At 39.7% G+C, this 19050-nt stretch overlaps 1 long non-coding RNA gene and 1 pseudogene across 1 annotated transcript; one reads left to right on the top strand and one right to left on the bottom strand.

The window, feature by feature from the left end:
• The first annotated feature begins 2502 nt into the window (after positions 1 to 2502).
• On the top strand, positions 2503 to 6606 carry Ckap2-ps2 (cytoskeleton-associated protein 2, pseudogene 2; annotated as a pseudogene).
• Positions 6607 to 14650: 8044 nt separating this feature from the next.
• Positions 14651 to 17655, bottom strand: LOC120098183 (uncharacterized). Its single transcript, XR_005496250.2, has 2 exons — positions 17376 to 17655; positions 14651 to 14943 (listed from the first exon to the last, which is right to left on the bottom strand). It is a non-coding gene; the product is annotated as an uncharacterized LOC120098183 (long non-coding RNA).
• Between the last annotated feature and the right edge of the window lie 1395 nt (positions 17656 to 19050).

The raw sequence follows: 19050 nt of genomic DNA, 5'->3' as shown, positions 1-19050 counted from the left end.
ATAGACAAATAGATGGCTTCTTAATTATTAATGATGATTCTATAAGAATTCCTAAAATTATATCAGTATTTATTAAGCTCTTTTAGAGTAGGACTGCTATTAGGTCCTTTTCTGATATTCAAAACTGCAAAAAGTGATCTGCCTGCCTCTCATTGTGTCAATGGCCTCCTAAATAGTAACCAGACTTTCTACCACTCAGAGACATTGCAAGAGGTTGTAAAACCATTAACCAAAGGTCATAAAAAGAGAACTAATGATTTATTATAGGTGCTAGGGCAGAAGATAAAATATTGAGTGGGTTTATCTATACAAAACTTCACTAATAACTTAGTTATGGTTTTAAACTGTAACCTATGGAGCTCTGAAAGGTGATAAATGTTTAGCTAGATAAATACTCCTAATAGATACACATATAAACATTCAGTGTTGTAAGCTTCTTAATTCTATTTATGATTTGACCTTATTGTGCGAACTTGTGATGAACTTTTTACCATTTGCTCATGTATTCTAAAAAGATGTCTAAGTCAATGAGGACAAAGAGGTGAGGGTGAAGAAGTTTTCCTTATCCCCTTTTCCACTCATTCTGTTTCCCCCTTTTTTCTTAGAGAACTTTCATAGGGAAATTTTTACAATGTAGAAATGAGTGCTAAAATCACTTTTCAAAGTATCCATTTTTCTTCCTGTAACTTCAGAACAATTCCTGCTGAGACAGAACAAAGGCTACACTGCTTAATCCCTTGATGTTAGGCTACAGGTGTTAATCACCTGAACCAGCATTTTTTAACCCTCAAAATTAGCAAGAAAGTTTTTAGGATGTTTTAGAAGTTATCATCAACATTTCAGTACAGTTAGAGAGCTAGAACATCTGAAGACCATCAGTGGTGAAAGCCTCACTAGAGTCATACTCTGTCTCCTTTTAATATGCTCCAGGCCAGGAGGCTCCTGACATGATTTTTCTTTTCCTTTGCAAGCATTTATCAATTGGAGACAGCTTCTGGTACAGAAATAGGACTTGTGCCTACTTCCCCCTCAGTACTAGGGCCCCATCTGTCTTAGACCTGTGTAGCGAGAATGCTGCCACAGTCTCTGTGTGTCCACATGGGAGTCATTTTATTGCTACATTACTTTGACTGAACAGTAATATTTGGTTTTCCCCTAGGCCCATGCGTGATAGTAATTTCTAATACCCGGAAGCATTGGAAATTACCCCAATACAAGAAATCAGATTTCGTGAATAATTGAAATTATTGCTGAATGTAGTAGTCCTCTCCTATAACCAGAGTACTTGGAAGGGAGAGAAGTAGAAGGATCAAGAGGTTAAAACCAGCTTTAGCAGCATTGTGAATTTGGAGGCCACTGTGGGCTACATAAGTCTGTATCTCAAAAAAATAAAAAGTAAAGTGCACCCCAAACAACTAAAAATTTTTAGAAACCCCAATGTAGCACATGAAAACTAAAAAACTAGGAGAAATGTGAAGCTCTGGTACGAAAGTGGCCCAGGTGATCACGTGGTCACTACAGCTGGTGTTAGCAAGTCCTAAAACCCTGTGTTTAGACACCGGTTGCTTTTCCTTCAAATCTAAATCAATCAGCCAGTCAGACTGTCAATTAGAAGACATTTATTAAGAAGTAGGAATGACTAATTGCTAATTATTTCAGTAGATAACAACAAAATATTACAGTTGTTACAGAGGTGAAATTCACTGTGGAGGGGATTGTTACTGCTTATACACACAGTAACACTTAAAGCAGAATTTAAAGCATAGATTCTTTTCCCCAGTCAATGGGAGTGTGTTTTGCCATTTCTATACTATATCATACTATATTTCACAAGCTACAAACTCAGACCAAAGGTAGAACCAGGAGAGGAGCCGATGTTGGTTTTTCTCTTGCCACGGATTCTCCATTGTCATTAACTTACCGCAGTCACTTCGTGGCCAATCATTCCATTGGTGGAGGAAGCTGAATATTTTCAAAGGAAACTCTAGATATCTTAGCACTTTACCTCTTAATATTTCAACCTGAACCTCCCAAAATATAATCATAGCATCATTTAGTTCACCCAGACCACCGTGCTAAAACCGCTGTGAAGTCATATAGTTTACAATCTATTTTCAAGAGTGTGTAACCATCCCAAAACTATCACAATTTTCATTTCATTTCTGGCCAAAAGAGCATAAATAAACATTTAGGTCTTAAGAGAATGGCACGTCTAGTCACAAATAACTACATCTGTACATGTTGGAAGGGTCCATATACTTAGACCGATGGATACTGTACAGAATCTTTACATTAACCTTTCTGAATGGTTTAAAAAAAGAAAAGTCTTCCTCATTCATAGAATTCTCATGTGTTAGGGTTTCCTAGAAAAAGCAACCAGGAAATTAAAGCAATTACTCATATGGTTCATTTTTAAAAGAAAATCTATTCCATGTTAATTTTCCGATAATTGAAGAGGTAAAGAAGATAAAGGGAGAGGAGGTGGTGATTGCATTTACCTTAATGATCCGTCTAATTGCTTCCATTTTCCAGCCTGTCTTGTCACTGATGACACAGACAGAGTGTTACGTTGGGAATGCAGGTGGCCCACAGGTAAACATTGTCTTTCTACATTCTGTGGTTCATTTGAAATAGTTAGATACGTCAAGATCTGTTTCTTTGCCTGCATTTGTAGTAGTGGAATATAGATCGCATCTCCTTGGAAATAATCAGGGTAAGCAATAATGCTCCACAGCTGCTGAGTTATTAGCCAAATGCTCACCAAATGGGATCCCTCATTAGGACTCATGAACAGGTAATCTCTGTAGATAAATGAACTTATAATTTTCATATCCATCTAAAATATGCAAAGATACATCCTTTTAGATTGGTTTATAATGTCTTGGCCCACAGAAAGGTCTGTTTGATTTCCCCTTATACAGGGTGTAAATTCATTAGTGGCATGGGATGAAGCCCCTTTTCAAAGTGCCACAGGATCTGCTCAGGAATTGAGACCTATGAATAGGAAGGAATACTGTCTGTACCAGACTCTACTTCTTTTTCATTTTTAACTTCAAATCAAAGCCACATCTTCTCATGAATATTTTGATATCACTGCTTCGGTGCAAACCCACATGGTAACCATTATGAACACAGACGTAGTTTTTATGTTCTTATTTAAGCAAAGGTGCTTAGCAACGTTACAAATGGAAACAGGTGAAGGTATTCATGACTCCCTCCAATCTAAGCTGGGTTACTTCCGCATCTAAACTGCTCCCTGAGGGCAATTTAGGAATCGGGGACAGTGCCACCTTTTTCTTGACGAACTTGGAGAATTCCAATATCCTTTTTATTTTTTTTTATTGCAAGTTGAAGAAGTTCACCTCATTACAAGAGTTAATAAACGCTCTCTCAGCAGCTCAATTTCGCTCTTCCCTTAAATGACACAATAGAGTTCAGAAACCTAGCATATTGCCGTTGAGATTAGAAATTGGTGCAGATGTTATGGAAGATAGTCTAGCATTCACTAAAAAGACTAAATAGTTAACATATAACCCATCCATTCTCATACTCAGGTGAAATAAAAGCATATAGTCCCACAAGAAAAAAAAAACCTTATGATTATTCCGAGCAATTTTTTTTCATAATAGTTCCGAGTGGAAAACAACCCGACTGATGAATGGGTGAGTGAAATTCTAAATGGAATTAAAGGAGCCGGGCAATTGCGGTATGTCCCGAAAGAGCACCTCAGAGTACTCTCCACACACCTGGTCTTGTGTGCATTCCCACCCTCTTCTGGAATGTTCCCTGAGACTTGGATAAACGTACCATCGAAGGCTGAGAACTCACGGTCACTTATTGCCAACACCTTGAGTAGTTATGAATCCCAGCATTAACTGTTGCTTCCCTTACCGTGGTTGGGAGCAGCCTAGACCCATCTATATATACATAATATTTAGAAGCTGATTATTTTTAGCCAGGTTATAAGATATTAGAACTAGAAAACCAATTAGCTTTGTATCCTCTTTCATAAAGCAAGTTTCCTTCCTGCATCCAGTTCTTCCTCATCCCCTAATATTTAACCTTTATTGTTAATTTTCTAGATATTGTACTATACCCACATGTGCAATTGCTTACATGTATTACTAGCTAAACCTGCTAAGAGGAAGAACATGGTTTTATTCTCTAAGTTTTTTTTCTCTTTCTGAGGTCATTATAAGTCAGCCATTTCCCCAAAATTTTTGTAATTTCAGTTTTCCTTAGAGCTAAATAATTCTTATAGATTTTTTTCAGCTGATGGACATATAGGTTGATATCATTTCCTAGCTATTGTGAAGACCTATAAATGATCAAGTCAGTCAGGACGTCATCACTGGTGGGAAAATGGCTCATGGGAGACAATGGTAGATCACGGTAAGAGAAAGACAGTCGTTTTCCTTTGAGATTGGGTCAACTGGAAGTTGGCTATGATCCAAGAAATGGCCCCACAACTGTATGCACATGGGAAATACTAATTGGACAAATTAAGAAATATATACATATATGTATGTATGAAGTTGAAAAGGAGACATGTTGGGAGGATACATAGAGAAGTCGGGGGGAAAGTGAGTGTGAACGTGCACAGCACATTGTATATATGCAGGAAACTCTTAAGAAATAAAGATAGGGCCTTGGCTTGCCGATGCTTCGGGACCTGCAGCTGCCCCCGACCAAGAGAGACCAACCGGCCTTCAGAGAACAAAGAAAACAAAAACTCAAGGAATATCCGTTAATACAAAAACCAATGTTTCCATACAAACAAGAGAATCAGATATCTAGAGATCAGAAAATGATGTCATCTGAGGATCAGGTCCAAGAAGGGAAAAAAGTTTTGAAACTCAAAACAGAAGTGGCTGATAAAGAAAATTTTGGAAGTATAGTTGAAAAAAAAACTGCATTCCATTAAAAGCGGAAGAAGTGACCAGCTCAGAAATACATAACTTGAAGGGCGATGTTCAAGTCGTGCAGTTGTTATCAACCGGAGATGATTTCCCAGGTCAGCCTGTGACGTTAGACCAGGCATGTCACCATAAAAACAGTAAAAGGACACAAATGACTGCAGAGAAGCCGAAACAAGACACTAACGTCTAAAAAATGAGTGCTTGGCTATTATCACAGCTAGATTGTTCAGTCTAAGATCGATTCATTCAGAAAGCTTCCCAGTGTCAAAGACGAGAGTCTCGCAACAACCAAGAAACTCCCCACTACTGTGTCTAAAGCCACGAAGGCTCATTGTGAGCCTGGGAACGCTATCAGTGTAAGAGCCTCAAATACAACTGCTGCCACCAAGTCTGCAGACACTAACTCTGTGAGCGCCTCGTTGAAGAACACACTTGTGCGACCACCTAGCCGAAGTCTCCTCAGCGGGACCCACGGCGCTGCGAAACAGGGCCTCAGCGGGACCCTTGACAGTGTTACAGTCAGAAAAAGTCGCTTGAAAAGGAGTCACATCGACCAGAACCGGTCGTGTCTGTTGTCAAAACCAGTTCTTCTCAGGACACAGAAAGAGGCAAGGCCCCACCAAGAAGCGTAGCATGTAAAGATGTAACCAGGACTAACTCATCTAATGCCAGGCTGACAGGAAAGTCCGAAGATCCTGACCAGTGCAGACACACGATCGCAGGAGATCAGCTCAGCCCAAAGACACCACAGCAGGGAGGAAAGCTCCGATGACAGAGTGGAGAACTGGCCAAGGAAAGGGGCTAAAAAGGCCTCCTCATTCAGTGATCACCCAAGCTGAGCCAAAGAGACAAAACGAAAACCCAGTTGGGTCCTTTTGGACTACCATGGCAAAAGAAGATGAACAGAGATTATTTACTGAAAAAGTAAGCAAAACAATATCTGAATGCCTGAACCTCATTAATAAGGGATGCCCAAAAGAAGAAATGTTAGCTACATTGAATGACCTGATTCATAATAATCCAGATGCCAGGAAACTTGAAAAATATTGGAGATGTCTTGTACGTATTGAACCAATCGCAAGTCCTATTGAAAATATTATTTCAATCTATGAGAAGGGCATTCCGGCAGGGGCTCAGCCTATTGAAGAGACGCGGCATATAATCATGAATATTCTAACAGCAAAGGATCAAGAAAAAGCCGATTGGGAGAACATTGAGGGGGCTCATGCAACCAAGGAACCTGTCCGAGAAGTAAATGTTGAAACTAATCTAGGGTCAGGAAAACCAGAAGAGGAGAATGAACATCATAGGAAAGTTGGAGTTTATGAAAATGACCAAGACAACAAAACAAAAGATCCAACCAATGGTTTAACAACTCCAGACTCAAAAACTGAAGCAGGTTGCCTAATTCGTTATCATGTGTCTTCTACACCACGGTCGCAAAGTATGAAAAGGACGCGAGCTGATAAAAATTCCACATTTAAAGACCTAAAGTTTCTGACACCCGGAGACATTCGCATTGCATTCAAGAGAAGACTTTACGACTGCCAGACATGTTAAAAGGCCATGACCCTCCATGTCTTCCCTGGAACAGTTGTCGGAGTTGGGAGGGGACGCTTTTGTTTGCTGTCCTAATGCAGCCCTGTGCCCTCTGTTCTGTGAGACCGAGGTGGCAGAAGAGGAATAGCACTCCCGAGGCCTCAGCACTTATGGCTGTGTTTTGTACAACTTTACAATAGGTCTGACGTTGTCCACATGCCTAAGTTTGACACAGGCAAACATCGTTAGCCTGCTTATTGTGTTTTAAAAATATGTTAGCTGTTTCGCTTTACTAATTACTTTCAGTAAAGAAGCCTAATTAGAAAATGTAGCCTATGTGAATTTATGTTTTTATGTTGGCTTTGTTCCTAATATGTTCATAATAAATATGTGCATAAATAAAAAAAGGTAAAGATATTAAACATTAAACATACAACACAGTGTTAGAAGGCAACAGTGTTACTTTACAACAACAAGAATGAGGTTCTACTAGGTATTTGATCGTAGATGAAACTCAAAATATTAACCTAATTAAAAGCAGACACAGAGGAATCATATTTTTTATTCCATTTATATTTATTTTCTAATATATACAATTCTGTGTGGGTATAAGGTTGATTGATGGTTGTTTTAAAACTGGATACATGGAGTAGTTGGATAGTAACTGCTAATTCGTAGACTTTTCTATGTTATGATCTTCAACATAACAGGATGCTGCTGTGTGTTGTTTCTTTACATGAAAGGACAGAATTTGATGGTTCGTCATTGTACACCACAAAACAATGTTACTACTATTTCAATAAATATGAATACTTTGGGAAAATGAGAATGATTTTTATCTACAATATCTAACAATTCATATCTGAAGTCAAAGAGCAAATGAATACCTGTGTGTCTCGATATAAATGACACATGGCACAATCATTTAAGATGTGTGGACCATCACTTCCTCAGCCATAAGGAGTAAGAATGAAATGGCTCATTCTCTTTCTGAGTTCCAAACTACTTCTGGATCCCTAATTGTTTTCCTATTATAACCTGGTTATTGTATTTGTACGTTAGGAGAAATAGTGTTTCCTGCCTATGACAATAGTTTGTTAGGACATCCTTCACATTGCTAAAAGATATCTAGCCTCGATCTCAGATTTCTTTTTAAAACTGTAGAGTGACTCAGAAACTGTGACCTTAACTGCATCTCAACCTTTATTTGTGGCTCCAGGACCTAAAAATAAAGGAAGGCATAGCCTGTTCTCTATGTCACTTTCTCTCCCTTCATCTTGCTCAAAATTTCCTAGGAGCCAGAGGAGAGACAAAGAATGTGGGACGGTGACAGCAAACAATAAATTTATTAAGCTAGATATGAAATAGACTAATTTGCGGTTATTCTTGTTACTATCAATAAATAGATCGTTTTTAGCAAGTGTCCAATGCTGATTCTTCCAAAGGATGTGAGTATGAATCCAGGGAAGCTTTTAGTGTTTCTTGACATATCAGTTGGAAGGGGCTAGGATATGGTGTACAAACATCTCTGTAGAATTCCACCCAACTACTGAAAATGTTCTCATGATCATTTCTAGCGAGCTTATCATAAGGGACCTAATCCTTAGGTGCAAATCTGTTCACAGGTGTGTCCTCATTTCTCACAAGTGTTGTAAGCATGATCATTGTAAAAGTTTCAGTGTGTTTGACACTTGCTAGCAACTGGTGTCCCACCAGAAGGTGAGAAAAATTATTCTGGCTCCAACGGATGCCATGTTAGTGTTACGCAGTAGCATCTTCAGGAGATGAACACTCGAGGCTCCATGTCAAAATCCAACCATGGATTTCCTGATAGCATTTTTACAAATTCTATTTATGAATCTTCATAACAGGCCATTGCTCCTTGAGGCACTGTTGTGAGCAATATTTCTATTCAAGGATAAAGACAACACCCCAAAGATCTAAAGTAGTTGTTGTTTTTGAAAGGTGTAAAATACTAAATAGCGGAGTTGGGGATTTAGCTCAGTGGTAGAGCGCTTGCCTAGGAAGCGCAAGGCCCTGGGTTCGGTCCCCAGCTCCGAAAAAAAAAAAAAAGAACCAAAAAAAAAATACTAAATAGCCTATCAAAGAAAGTTTAACAGCCACTCACTGAGGTCACTGCTATCTACAGGAAATGCATCTGTAATTCCTTAATAATACTTCTAACTTTTGCTTTATAAAAGGATAGTGTGTGACTCTGCATCTTAAAATAATTCTATCAAGTTGAATGGCTTATAAAACCAAGTCTAACTTCTCTGCCAGTAGATAGACCAGTCCAACATCCCCCAATCCACTGGTCTATTTACAAAGGAGTTCAATTCTGTCCTTTAGTTTTAAACTGAAACCTACCGATTAGATTCATGAGATTAAAAAATAAACAAGACAAAAGTTTAATGGAAACAATTAATGAAATGAACTTCAAAAATGCCATATTGGGTATCTTAGCATGGTTAAAGTGCTGGGAGTCTGTGCTTGGGGATGTTTGGGTGAGTAAAGATAATTGCCCCCAACACTGACAACCTGAGTTCAATCCCTAGAATTCACACCATAAAAGGAGAGAAACAACTTTTCTGAGTCATCCTCAGACCTCCATGTCTGCACTATGGCATCCACCCTGAATATACATTCACACATAAACAAACAAACAACAAAAAATTTTAAATGATATTCTATGACATTCTATCATATTCATCACATTTTAAAGAATTTTCTCCTACAAAAATGATCTATAAGACAAAGAAAAAAAGATTTCATACAAGAATTTCCCTTAAGTCACCCATCTTTCCTCTCAGTCCTCAATGACAGTTGGGCATATCTTACTCTGTCAAGTCTTTCTCTAACTCATCACTTTGTCTGCCACTCAATTAAGCATCACTTTTCAAACATGGGTCCTTCCTTCTACAAACTAGCTTTGCTTTCATTGTTTGGGATTAAAAGCGTCTACTAAGAGCACGTCTGTATTCCAGTCAGAGGGATTAAAGGTGGGTGCTAAGGCTGAGACATACCACAATTAGAAACAGATTCTGGAAACAATCTCAGGGTTCACAGTGTGATCAAATATCCTACGACAGAAGATGCTGGAGTTTTGGATGAAGGTGCTAATCTTAGAAACTGAGAACCCACTGATTTAGCTATTTTCCCCTCTCTCTTTTTCTCTTTTACATTTATTATTGCTTTTCACACCCAGACCATAATTTCTCTTCCTTCTCCTCCTGGTCCCTTTCCTCCATCTCCCTTCTGTGGCTCCCATCTTGGACAGCAAACAAATATAACATACCAGGTTTCAGTAAGACTATGCAACTCTCTAAATACTGGAAGAGGCATCCATTGTGAAGAAAAGGGTCCCAAAAGCATAAAAAAAGAGTAAAAGACTGCCTCTGTTGCACTGTGAGGAGTCCCACAAAAAATCAAGCTACAGGACCTTAACATATATGCAGAGAGCCTAGGTCAGTCCCCGGCAGGCTCCCTGGTTGTAGTTTCAGTCTCTATGAGCCCCTGAACTCAGGTTAGTTGATTCTGTTTTTTCTTGTGGTGTTCATGACCTCTCTGGCCCCTACAGCCCTTTATCTCCTTCTTCTGCATGGGGTGAAGGATGTTTGGCTGTGGGTCTTTGCTTCTGTTTTCATCAGTTGCTGGATGTAACCTCTGTAATGCCAACTGGGCTAGCACCAATCTATTAGGAATCATTTCAGTGACTTTTTTCTTTTTGTTTTTCTTTTCTCTTTTCTTTTCTTTTGCCAGTCATGTTTGCTTTTTCCTAGATCTCTAGGCCATCCAGCCTTTGGGTCCTGACTCTCCAAGGCAGTTTCAGGGTGGGCTCCCTCTTGTAGCATGGGTTTCAAGCTGAACTAGTTATTGATTGGACACTCCCACACTTTCTGCACCACTTTTACTCTAGCAGATCTTGCAGACAGGACAAATTGGAGGTCTAAGGTTTTGTGGACAGATTGGTGTCCCAATTCCCCATTGCTAGGAGTCTTAGCTAGGGTCAAAACCATCCTGAATGAGGTAACTCTAGACCCAGAAAGATAAACATGGTATGTACTCACTTATAAGTGAATATTACATGTAAAGTCAAAGATAACCATGCTATAACCCACAGACCCAGAGAAATTAAGAAGAAGGACTCAAGGGAGGAAACATGAATATTCCTGGGAAGGGGAAATAGAATAGACATCGTGTGTGTGTGTGTGTGTGTGTGTGTGTGTGTGTGTGTGCGCAGAAACAGGAGAGATCAGGTAGGAGGAGGATGAGAAAGAGTGTTGGGAGAGGCAAAAGGAATCAGTGGTTATCTCAGGCAACAGCTAGAAATCTACTGCAATGGAACTTCCAGGACTCTACCAGGGTTATTTGAATATTTCTAATGTCAACTTCACCAGATAAAGGAGCAGCTTGTAACTGAGGAGTGGACAGGAAATGCCTATGTCTAGGAGAAATTCTATCTTGGACATACTGAGTATGAAATGTTCTTGGGACACCCAAGAAAGGATGCCAAATGCAATTAACTATGTCTGGATCTTTGAAGTGGAGTCAAATATGTGACTTTTGATAAACAATATCATTAACTTATTTATAGGAATGTTGACTTACTTTCTTCCTGTTGCCTCACTTTTGTTCTTTTTTAATTTATTCTCTCATATATTACATCCTGACCACAGTTTACTCTCCCTCCTCACTTCCTATCCCCTCCTCAAAACTTCTCTCTCCCCCAGATCCACTCCTGCTCCTCCACCTTTTCCCTTCAAAAAAGGGTAGACCTCCCAGGGATAGCAATCAAACATGGAATATCATATTGCAATAAATCTAGGCACATCCCTTCATATTAAGGCTGGATGAGGCAACCCAATATGAGGAAAAGTGTCCCCAAAGCAGGCAAAAGTCAGAGATAGCCCCTGCTCCCACTGTTAGCTGTTGTATAAGAACACGAAGCTGTACAACTCTAACTTTTTAAGCTAAAGCATGAAAGCCTGCTCCAGCTAGCAACAAGCTAGCTTATGCTGAAAAGTGCTCAAAACAGACATGTGGTGCCTGCTCCTAAATTCACACAGTGAAGTATGCTTGGGAAAGTCTGGGATTGCAGAGCCATGAATGTATGAAGTAGATATGAATAGGCTTTTTCTTCTTCTTCCTACAGGAAATAGGAAAGAGTGATCCCGAAGCTTCATAGCCACATGGATGTGCACAAAAACAAAACAAACAACAACCAAATTAAAAGGAAGACAGAAGAAGAAGAAGAAGAAGAAGAAGAAGAAGAAGAAGAAGAAGAAGAAGAAGAAGAAGAAGAAGAAGAAAGAAGAAGAAGAGGAGGAGGAGGAGGAGGAGGAGGAGGAGGAGGAGGAGGAGGAGAAGGATGATGAGGAGGAGGACAAGGAGGAAGACAAGGAGTAGGAGGAAGAAGAGGAGGAAGAGAAGGAGAAAGAAGGGGAGGAGGAGTAGGACAAGGAGGAAGACAAAGAGTAGGAGGAGGAAAGGAGGAAGAGAAGGAGAAAGAAGGGGAGGAGGAGGAAGAGTAGGAAGAGAAGGAGAAAGAAGGGGAGGAGGAGTAGGACAAGGAGGAAGACAAGGAGTAGGAGGAGGAAAAGGAGGAAGAGAAGGGGAGGAGGAGGAGGAGGAGGAGGAATAGGAAAACACCTAAGTTTTGCAAAGAACACTGGGTAGAAATAGACACATCATTCTGCAGCTGTTTAAAAGAGAGCATTGGTTAATTGTTCCACAGAATAAAAAGATGACTTAACATTCATGCCACCTTTCATGATGAGAAAGGACGAGGAGATGTCTTTAGTTACTATCTTATTACAAGCAAACATCACCTAAGAAGAGACTCTTAATTGAGGAACTATTAAGATAGGTTGCCCTGTGGCAAGTCTGGATAATTCTCTTGATTGTCGATGTAGGAAGATGCAGCCCATTGTGGGCCACTCTGTTCTCTGGGCGGGGGTTCGTAAGCAGTGTAAGAGAGTAGAAACAACTAACTACGTAACAACCAGGCAACCGGGCAGCATGGCACACTTGTCTCAGCTCTTATAAATTTAATTTATAATTAACAAGTGAGGTGGTGTCCGTTAAGAAAGGCGTAATAACTATCAGCCAACCTCATCAGTGATGGGTTCTTGTTGGCTCATCCATCGTTGATTTCTTAAGCATGTATCCCAGCATGCAGTGCTCTCCCAGTACTGACAGCCCATGAACTGATATACAAGTGATGACAGAAAGTGCTTGCTCATGAGGGAATGCTGAGCAAGCCCAAGACTATGAGTATGCTCGCTAGAGGGCACCGGGTGTTTGAATATGCACTTGTTGATATCTTAGTCAGGGTTTCTATTCCTGCATAAACATCATGACCAAGAAGCAAGTTGGGGAGGAAAAGGTTTATTCAGCTTACACTTCCACATTGCGGTTCATCACCAAAGGAAGTCAGGACTGGAACTCACTCAAGGCAGGAACTTGGAGGCAGGAGTAGATGCAGAAGCCATGGAGGGTGCTGCTTACTGGATTGCTTCCCCTGGCTTGCTCAGCTTGCTGTCTTATAGAAGCCGTGACTACCAGCACAGGGACGGCACCACCCACAGTGAGCTGGGCCCTCCCCCCCTTGATCACTAATTGAGAAAATGCCTTACAGCTGGATCTCATGGAGCCATTTTCTCAAGGGAGGCTCCTTTCTCTGAGATAACTCCAGCTTGTGTCAAGTTCACACACAAAACCAGCCAGTATAGTCAACAAAACTGGATCAACCTACAACGACACGTAGGGTATTACTCCAAGAAATCACAAACACTGTGGCCCTGTCCTGAGATGAGGAGCTTTCGGCTGGAGCTCTGGCTTTGTGTTAGCGTACTGCATTTCTAATTTTATCAACCACAGTTGAGCTCATTGGCTGAAGAGTGGCTTAAGTGACAGGAAACTTTAAAGACAGGAACATAACTATGTCTTCACCATTAGCCTTTATGACTATGAAGGTGGGGAAATTCATTGGCTGATAAGAGGGCTCACCAGCAAGTTTGACTTCCGTGCCTGGGATCCACTCGATGGAAAGATTCAACTCTCAAGAGCTGTTACCTTACTTGCTCATATTTGCTAGTATGTCTGTGAACACATATACACACGCATGTGCGCACACACATGGACACACAAACACACACAAACACACACAAACACACAAACACACACACAAACACACACACGGGCAGGGGGCAGGAGTGGAGGGGAATATGGGGGTGCAGTAAAGGGGATGGATGGGGGGAATACCCATGTGGGGGAGGGGGAGGGGACGGGGGCCTTATGGACAGGAAACTGGGAAAGGGAATAACATTTGAAATGTAAGTAAAGAAATATATCTAGTAAAAAAAAAAGAATAAGAGTAGTTATAATTATTGTTCTAAATATATAAAATATAATTCTTGAAATTCTATTTCACTTTCTTTTGTTATTCTTGCTCAACAAACTTTGAATTCTCCTACACAGAAAGACAGCCTGGCCCTCAGTCAGGTAGTGGAATTCAGTCACATTCAGTCACAAGGCTCATTTACATCTTTACTAGGTGTGTTAAGATCTAGCTACTTGCCCTGTACATAGAACCCATGGGCAGACAGCTGCCCATACATGCTTTACATATCGCCTTTAGAGACTTGGCGACAACTTATGTCTGCCTAGGACAATTGCTCCATCAATCATTGAGATTCCTGGGTTACCTTTTTGACCTGCTAGAACGGCAGTGTTAGAAAAATTTTGGCAGTTAAGTAGCGCCATCTAGTGGCTCGTTTATTGTGGAACAATTAAAGCGCAAAGCTCGGTGTTTTATTATTTGTAAAAGTATTGAATAGATATCGTTTTGATTTCAGACTTGGCACATTAAAAAAATAGAGCAATCAAAATTTAAAATTGTTTAATATCTCATTAAATACCCCATTTTAATTAGCCCGGAAGTACATTAGGTTTGCTTAAATAGCTTACTATCAACCTCTTTTATTGATAAAGTTCCCAAGATGAATTTAAACTCCACAACACATATTTCTCAGTTCTCATTAATCAAAAACTTTAAATAATACTATTCAAAAGTGAGCTGATAGTGCTAAAAAATATACACACGTTGAAAGGTATAAATTCTTCCAAATTACACAGCAAGCGAATAATTTTCTACAAATAAATATTTTGGAAAAATAGCATATTTTAACATATTTTTGTAATGATGATTTCATAACATTTTTCTCTTTATTAGGTTCAGGAACATGATATTTGCTTATCTTCTGTCATTACCTGACAAATTCCTTTTTTAGTAATCAGCTTTTCCATCTCGATGTAGAATATGTGTTCGTTCACTAACTAGTTAATAGCGTTGAGTTCATACTATGAAGTGCTGTGTTGATGGAAAATCCATTTGTCAAGGATGTTGGTGGAAACACAGGACAACTGAAAATGCAGGACAGATGTCTAGAGCTCGTGTGTGTTGAAAATCTGGTCTTCCGTTTGCCTGAGGAGAGAAAGGCTTGGTAAGGAAGTGCTCAGAAGGTAGAGTGATTTGCTTGTTGGCTCTGGATGTCTCCTTAGCATGGTGATGACAGTGAGCCCCTTGGAAACCTCACTGTGTGTCGTTTATCCAGACCTGTTTCCATGCCTTGCGCTCATATCATAGTTAAGCCTGTAGATGGTCAATGAAGTTTTCCTACTTCGTTGGGTGAAAAGACAACGTTTTAGCACCCGCATTGGTGGGAAGGGTTGGAAGAATTCGAATACGGGTCTGTCTACATCCAAAACTCACACTCTTATTTTTGTTTATTATTTACAACAAAAGATAAATGAATATCAATTTCATTCATTTCTAAATTAGTTTCTTAATCGATGCACGTGTGACTGGAGCGGAAAGCACCAGGTACTCAGGAAATTCTAAAATTCTGTTTCCATGACAGAATCTCTCTCTCTCTGTGTCTCTCTCTGTCTCTCTCTGTCTCTCTGTCTGTCTCTCTGTCTCTGTCTCTGTCTCTCTCTGTCTCTCTCTCTCTCTCTCTCCCACAAAAATAATAGCCTGGCTATGCATTTTTAACGTCTATGACATCAATACATAAGTATGATTGTGTATAAAAGTTTTCATGAATGTGAATGTAACATAAGCTTACTATTTTCATCCCGAGTTGCTAGAAAATGAAACTCCTTGTCTAATTCCAGAGACTGCTATTGCAAACCTCTGGGTTTCATCAACCAAGACTGATCAATTCCTAGTTTCTTCAATATTCCCACTTGGGATTTGGAATTTTGGACAAAAGATAAAAAGAAAGGCGGGGCCAATCACTTCTCTTGCATGTAGTTTTAAAATTACACTACTGCTTTTCCCCAGGACTCTAACATACCTCTACAATGGTGATCATGCCTGGGAATGGTGGCGAGACAAAGAGGCCATGCAGAGTTATCTTCCCAAAGGTGATCTTTTTTCCTATCACTGGTTGTATTTTATCAATTTAGTTCTGTTTATCAATGTTCTGACCTCCTAATACACTCTCAGATATACTATCATTACTTATGATGGTCACAGCTGTTTCTGTGGCTCATGGCTAAGAACCCTAACTAATACTCCATCCCTGATAACAATCATTCAATCCTAAGACATTTCTCAACATAACTAGAGAGGACAGTACGGTCTTCAATAAATCATACTAAAATAGAGTCATGACTCTTCAGTGTAATGAATGTACACACAGGTCTTCACTGACACAGACTACATATTTCACCCTGGTTATGCTGTAGTTTCCCAGTAAGAATCAGAACAAATATAATCTACTTTTGCTTTCAGAATTATTGTTTCCAATCTGTTGCATTGTATGGAACTCAGAAAACATAAGTTAAGGAGCAACATGTTTGCTTTTCCCCAGTAAGTCTAGGCTGTGGAGTTAGGAAAAAGGAATGCTATAGTCTTGTATTTTATGTTTTCTAGTGGAGATGTGAGAGACAGGCAGATACTGTGGGAGCATAGACTGTAGGGTCTGGAGGCAGAGATCCTACCCTTCAATTCACCACTTTTCTATCTTCCACATCAATTTTGGGAGAGTTACTCACCTTGCTTCTGTCTCTATGCCCTTAAAGTGGGAACTTAACAAATTCACAGATGCTAAATGTTCTTATAATATTAACCATTCAATAATGTCTACAATTGCTGATGTTTATGTGGGTCTCACTTATTTTTTTCCTTAAATAATTTTTCAGAATTCATCACTAAAATTAAGGAAGATAAAAATAGATCTTAATAATTTAATATGACACTTGGATTGAAGTTGATTATTCAAAATATTATAATTTTATGTTAATTCAGTGGAAAGCGGGAAAGTGAGACATGTACACAACTAAGGCATAATAAACCTGAAGGCATAATTGTTTCTGATAACGAGTAACTTCAAAATACCTTTGCCATAACCTTTCAATAACTCACGTTTATGAGAATTAGAACAAAATTGATTAAAAACCTACCATGCAATCCCAAAACAACATTGTTTCAGTATTTTATAGTTGATTTTTCTTAAATTAGGGCACATCACTCCATAATATTATATAGCTTTAAAGCTATTAAAACTTTATTAACCTGAGATAGCATCTCACAGCGTCTCTTTGGCTAGCCTGAAACTGGCCATGTAGACCAATCTGACCTTGAGCACAGAGACCTAACAGCTCCTGACTGCTGAGTGCTAAGTTTAAAGGTGTGAACCACCATGATAGACTCTTGAGTTTTTATCTCCTCTCTTTGACAATTTCATGCATCTGTACCCTGAGTTTGACCCGGATTGCACTCTACCGTCTCTCCTACAGAAACCCTTCTTCATCCTTCAAAGCCTTTTCCTACTTTGACAGCCCCCTTTTGTTGTTGACCTACTTAATCACAGTTGTTTTCGTAAGTATAAGGACATGGAGAGGAGTTACTTTCTAGAACAGATGGAGCTCCTCGAGGGGTGGGGTGGGGGTGGGATGACCACCTCCTTCCCAACACCCATTAACTGCCCATAATTTCTTCATGAGGAGTAGAAGCCTGTGAGCTCTTCTCTCACACATTTTGAAAGGTGAAGGACCCCGTAGTGCATATCTTGTACAGGTAACACCCGCTGAGGTGAAATCATATGTACGATAACCATTGCATGCATGCCTCATACAGAGGACAGTCCGGAAGCACTTCCTACCAACTTCCGGCTCTTACGTTCATCCTGCTCCCTCCTCTATGACGTTCTCTGAGCTTCGGAAGAGGGTGATACAGATTTTCCCTTTAGGGTTGAACACTCACCGCATACTCATTCTCTACACTTTAACCAGTTGTGAGCCTCTGTATGAGTTGCTCCCCTCCCATAAAGAAGCTGAGCATAACCCAGATGTCAGTGTAACCAGTGGTGGTGTCCCATGTCCTGGTCCCTTCCTGACCTCTCTTGCACTGTTTTTTTTTTTTTTTTCACTAAAGAACTGACTCAAAATCAAGAATTTTTTTCCCCAATCCTATCTCTTCTCTGTTTCAAGCTGAGTAAGGAACATTTGGAAAATCTTTATGCTATTTTGTTTTAATTTCTATAAGTCGCAAATTAGTTCAGAACAAAAGGTTATTTCTAAGTACAAAAGAAGAAAAAAGTTGAAGAGCTTAAAATAACCTCTTTGAAGACTCATGTTACATAAAAGTGATTACTTGGAATAAAGTGATATAAACTGGGGAAATTTGTACACAACATTTTAGTCAAGCCAATCTGGAGCCAGTCTGTTCACTGGCAGTTAGGATGTAAATTATATAGATATAATATATTGTATAACATTTACAAGTGTATAATATGTATGTAGATATGCATAATATGTTATACAGAAAGTTATAATGTAAATTATATGTAGTATTTTTATATCGCACGTATATATGTGTAATGTATATATGCACATATATGTATAACATAATGTAATGTAATACATAGGTAAAGAGTTATAATGTATATTGAGCAACTTGGCAGTAGCCAAACAGAGTAAGTTGTAAGACTAGGGACATGGTAGTGTAGAATTCTTCAAGCCTGCTGTCTGGCGCATGCGTGCTCCCTTTACTTTTTTTTTTTTCTTTTTTCTTTTTTTCGGACCTGGGGACCGAACCCAGGGCCTTGCGCTTGCTAGGCAAGTGCTCTACCGCTGAGCTAAATCCCCAACCCCTCCCTTTACTTTTAACTGGCTTCTTTTCATCGTAGTTAAGTGGCTCTCCTGTCTTTCAGTGCAACTCTTTCTGCTCCTTCTTGTCCTTCCAGCATACATATTTTCAGTATCTCTCGCTCTAAAACCGCACCTATTGTAGCACGTCTCACTCTGTGGACCACAGGCCGTTTGCAGACAGTTAACCAGAATGCTTGTTACTGACGTTCATCCCCAGGATCAGAATCTACGGGCACGGGGCTATGGGGAGCTATTTGTAAGGTTTATTTACTTTCGTTCCTCGTATGAGTCTTTATCTGTGTGCTAGTGTGTGTTTGCCCCATGGAAGTGCTTGTTCCCATGGAAGTCAGAAGCAGAGATCAGATTCCCAGAAAGTGAGCTATATGTGGGTCTGAGGTGCTGTGTGGGTGCTGGGAACCAAATCGAAGTTGTC

This window comes from Rattus norvegicus, chromosome 18 (genome assembly GCF_036323735.1).
Source record: "Rattus norvegicus strain BN/NHsdMcwi chromosome 18, GRCr8, whole genome shotgun sequence".
Taxonomy (NCBI): Eukaryota; Metazoa; Chordata; class Mammalia; order Rodentia; family Muridae; genus Rattus; species Rattus norvegicus.
The sequence above is the reverse complement of the archived record's forward strand: the minus strand, read 5'-3'. Positions and strand labels throughout refer to the sequence as shown.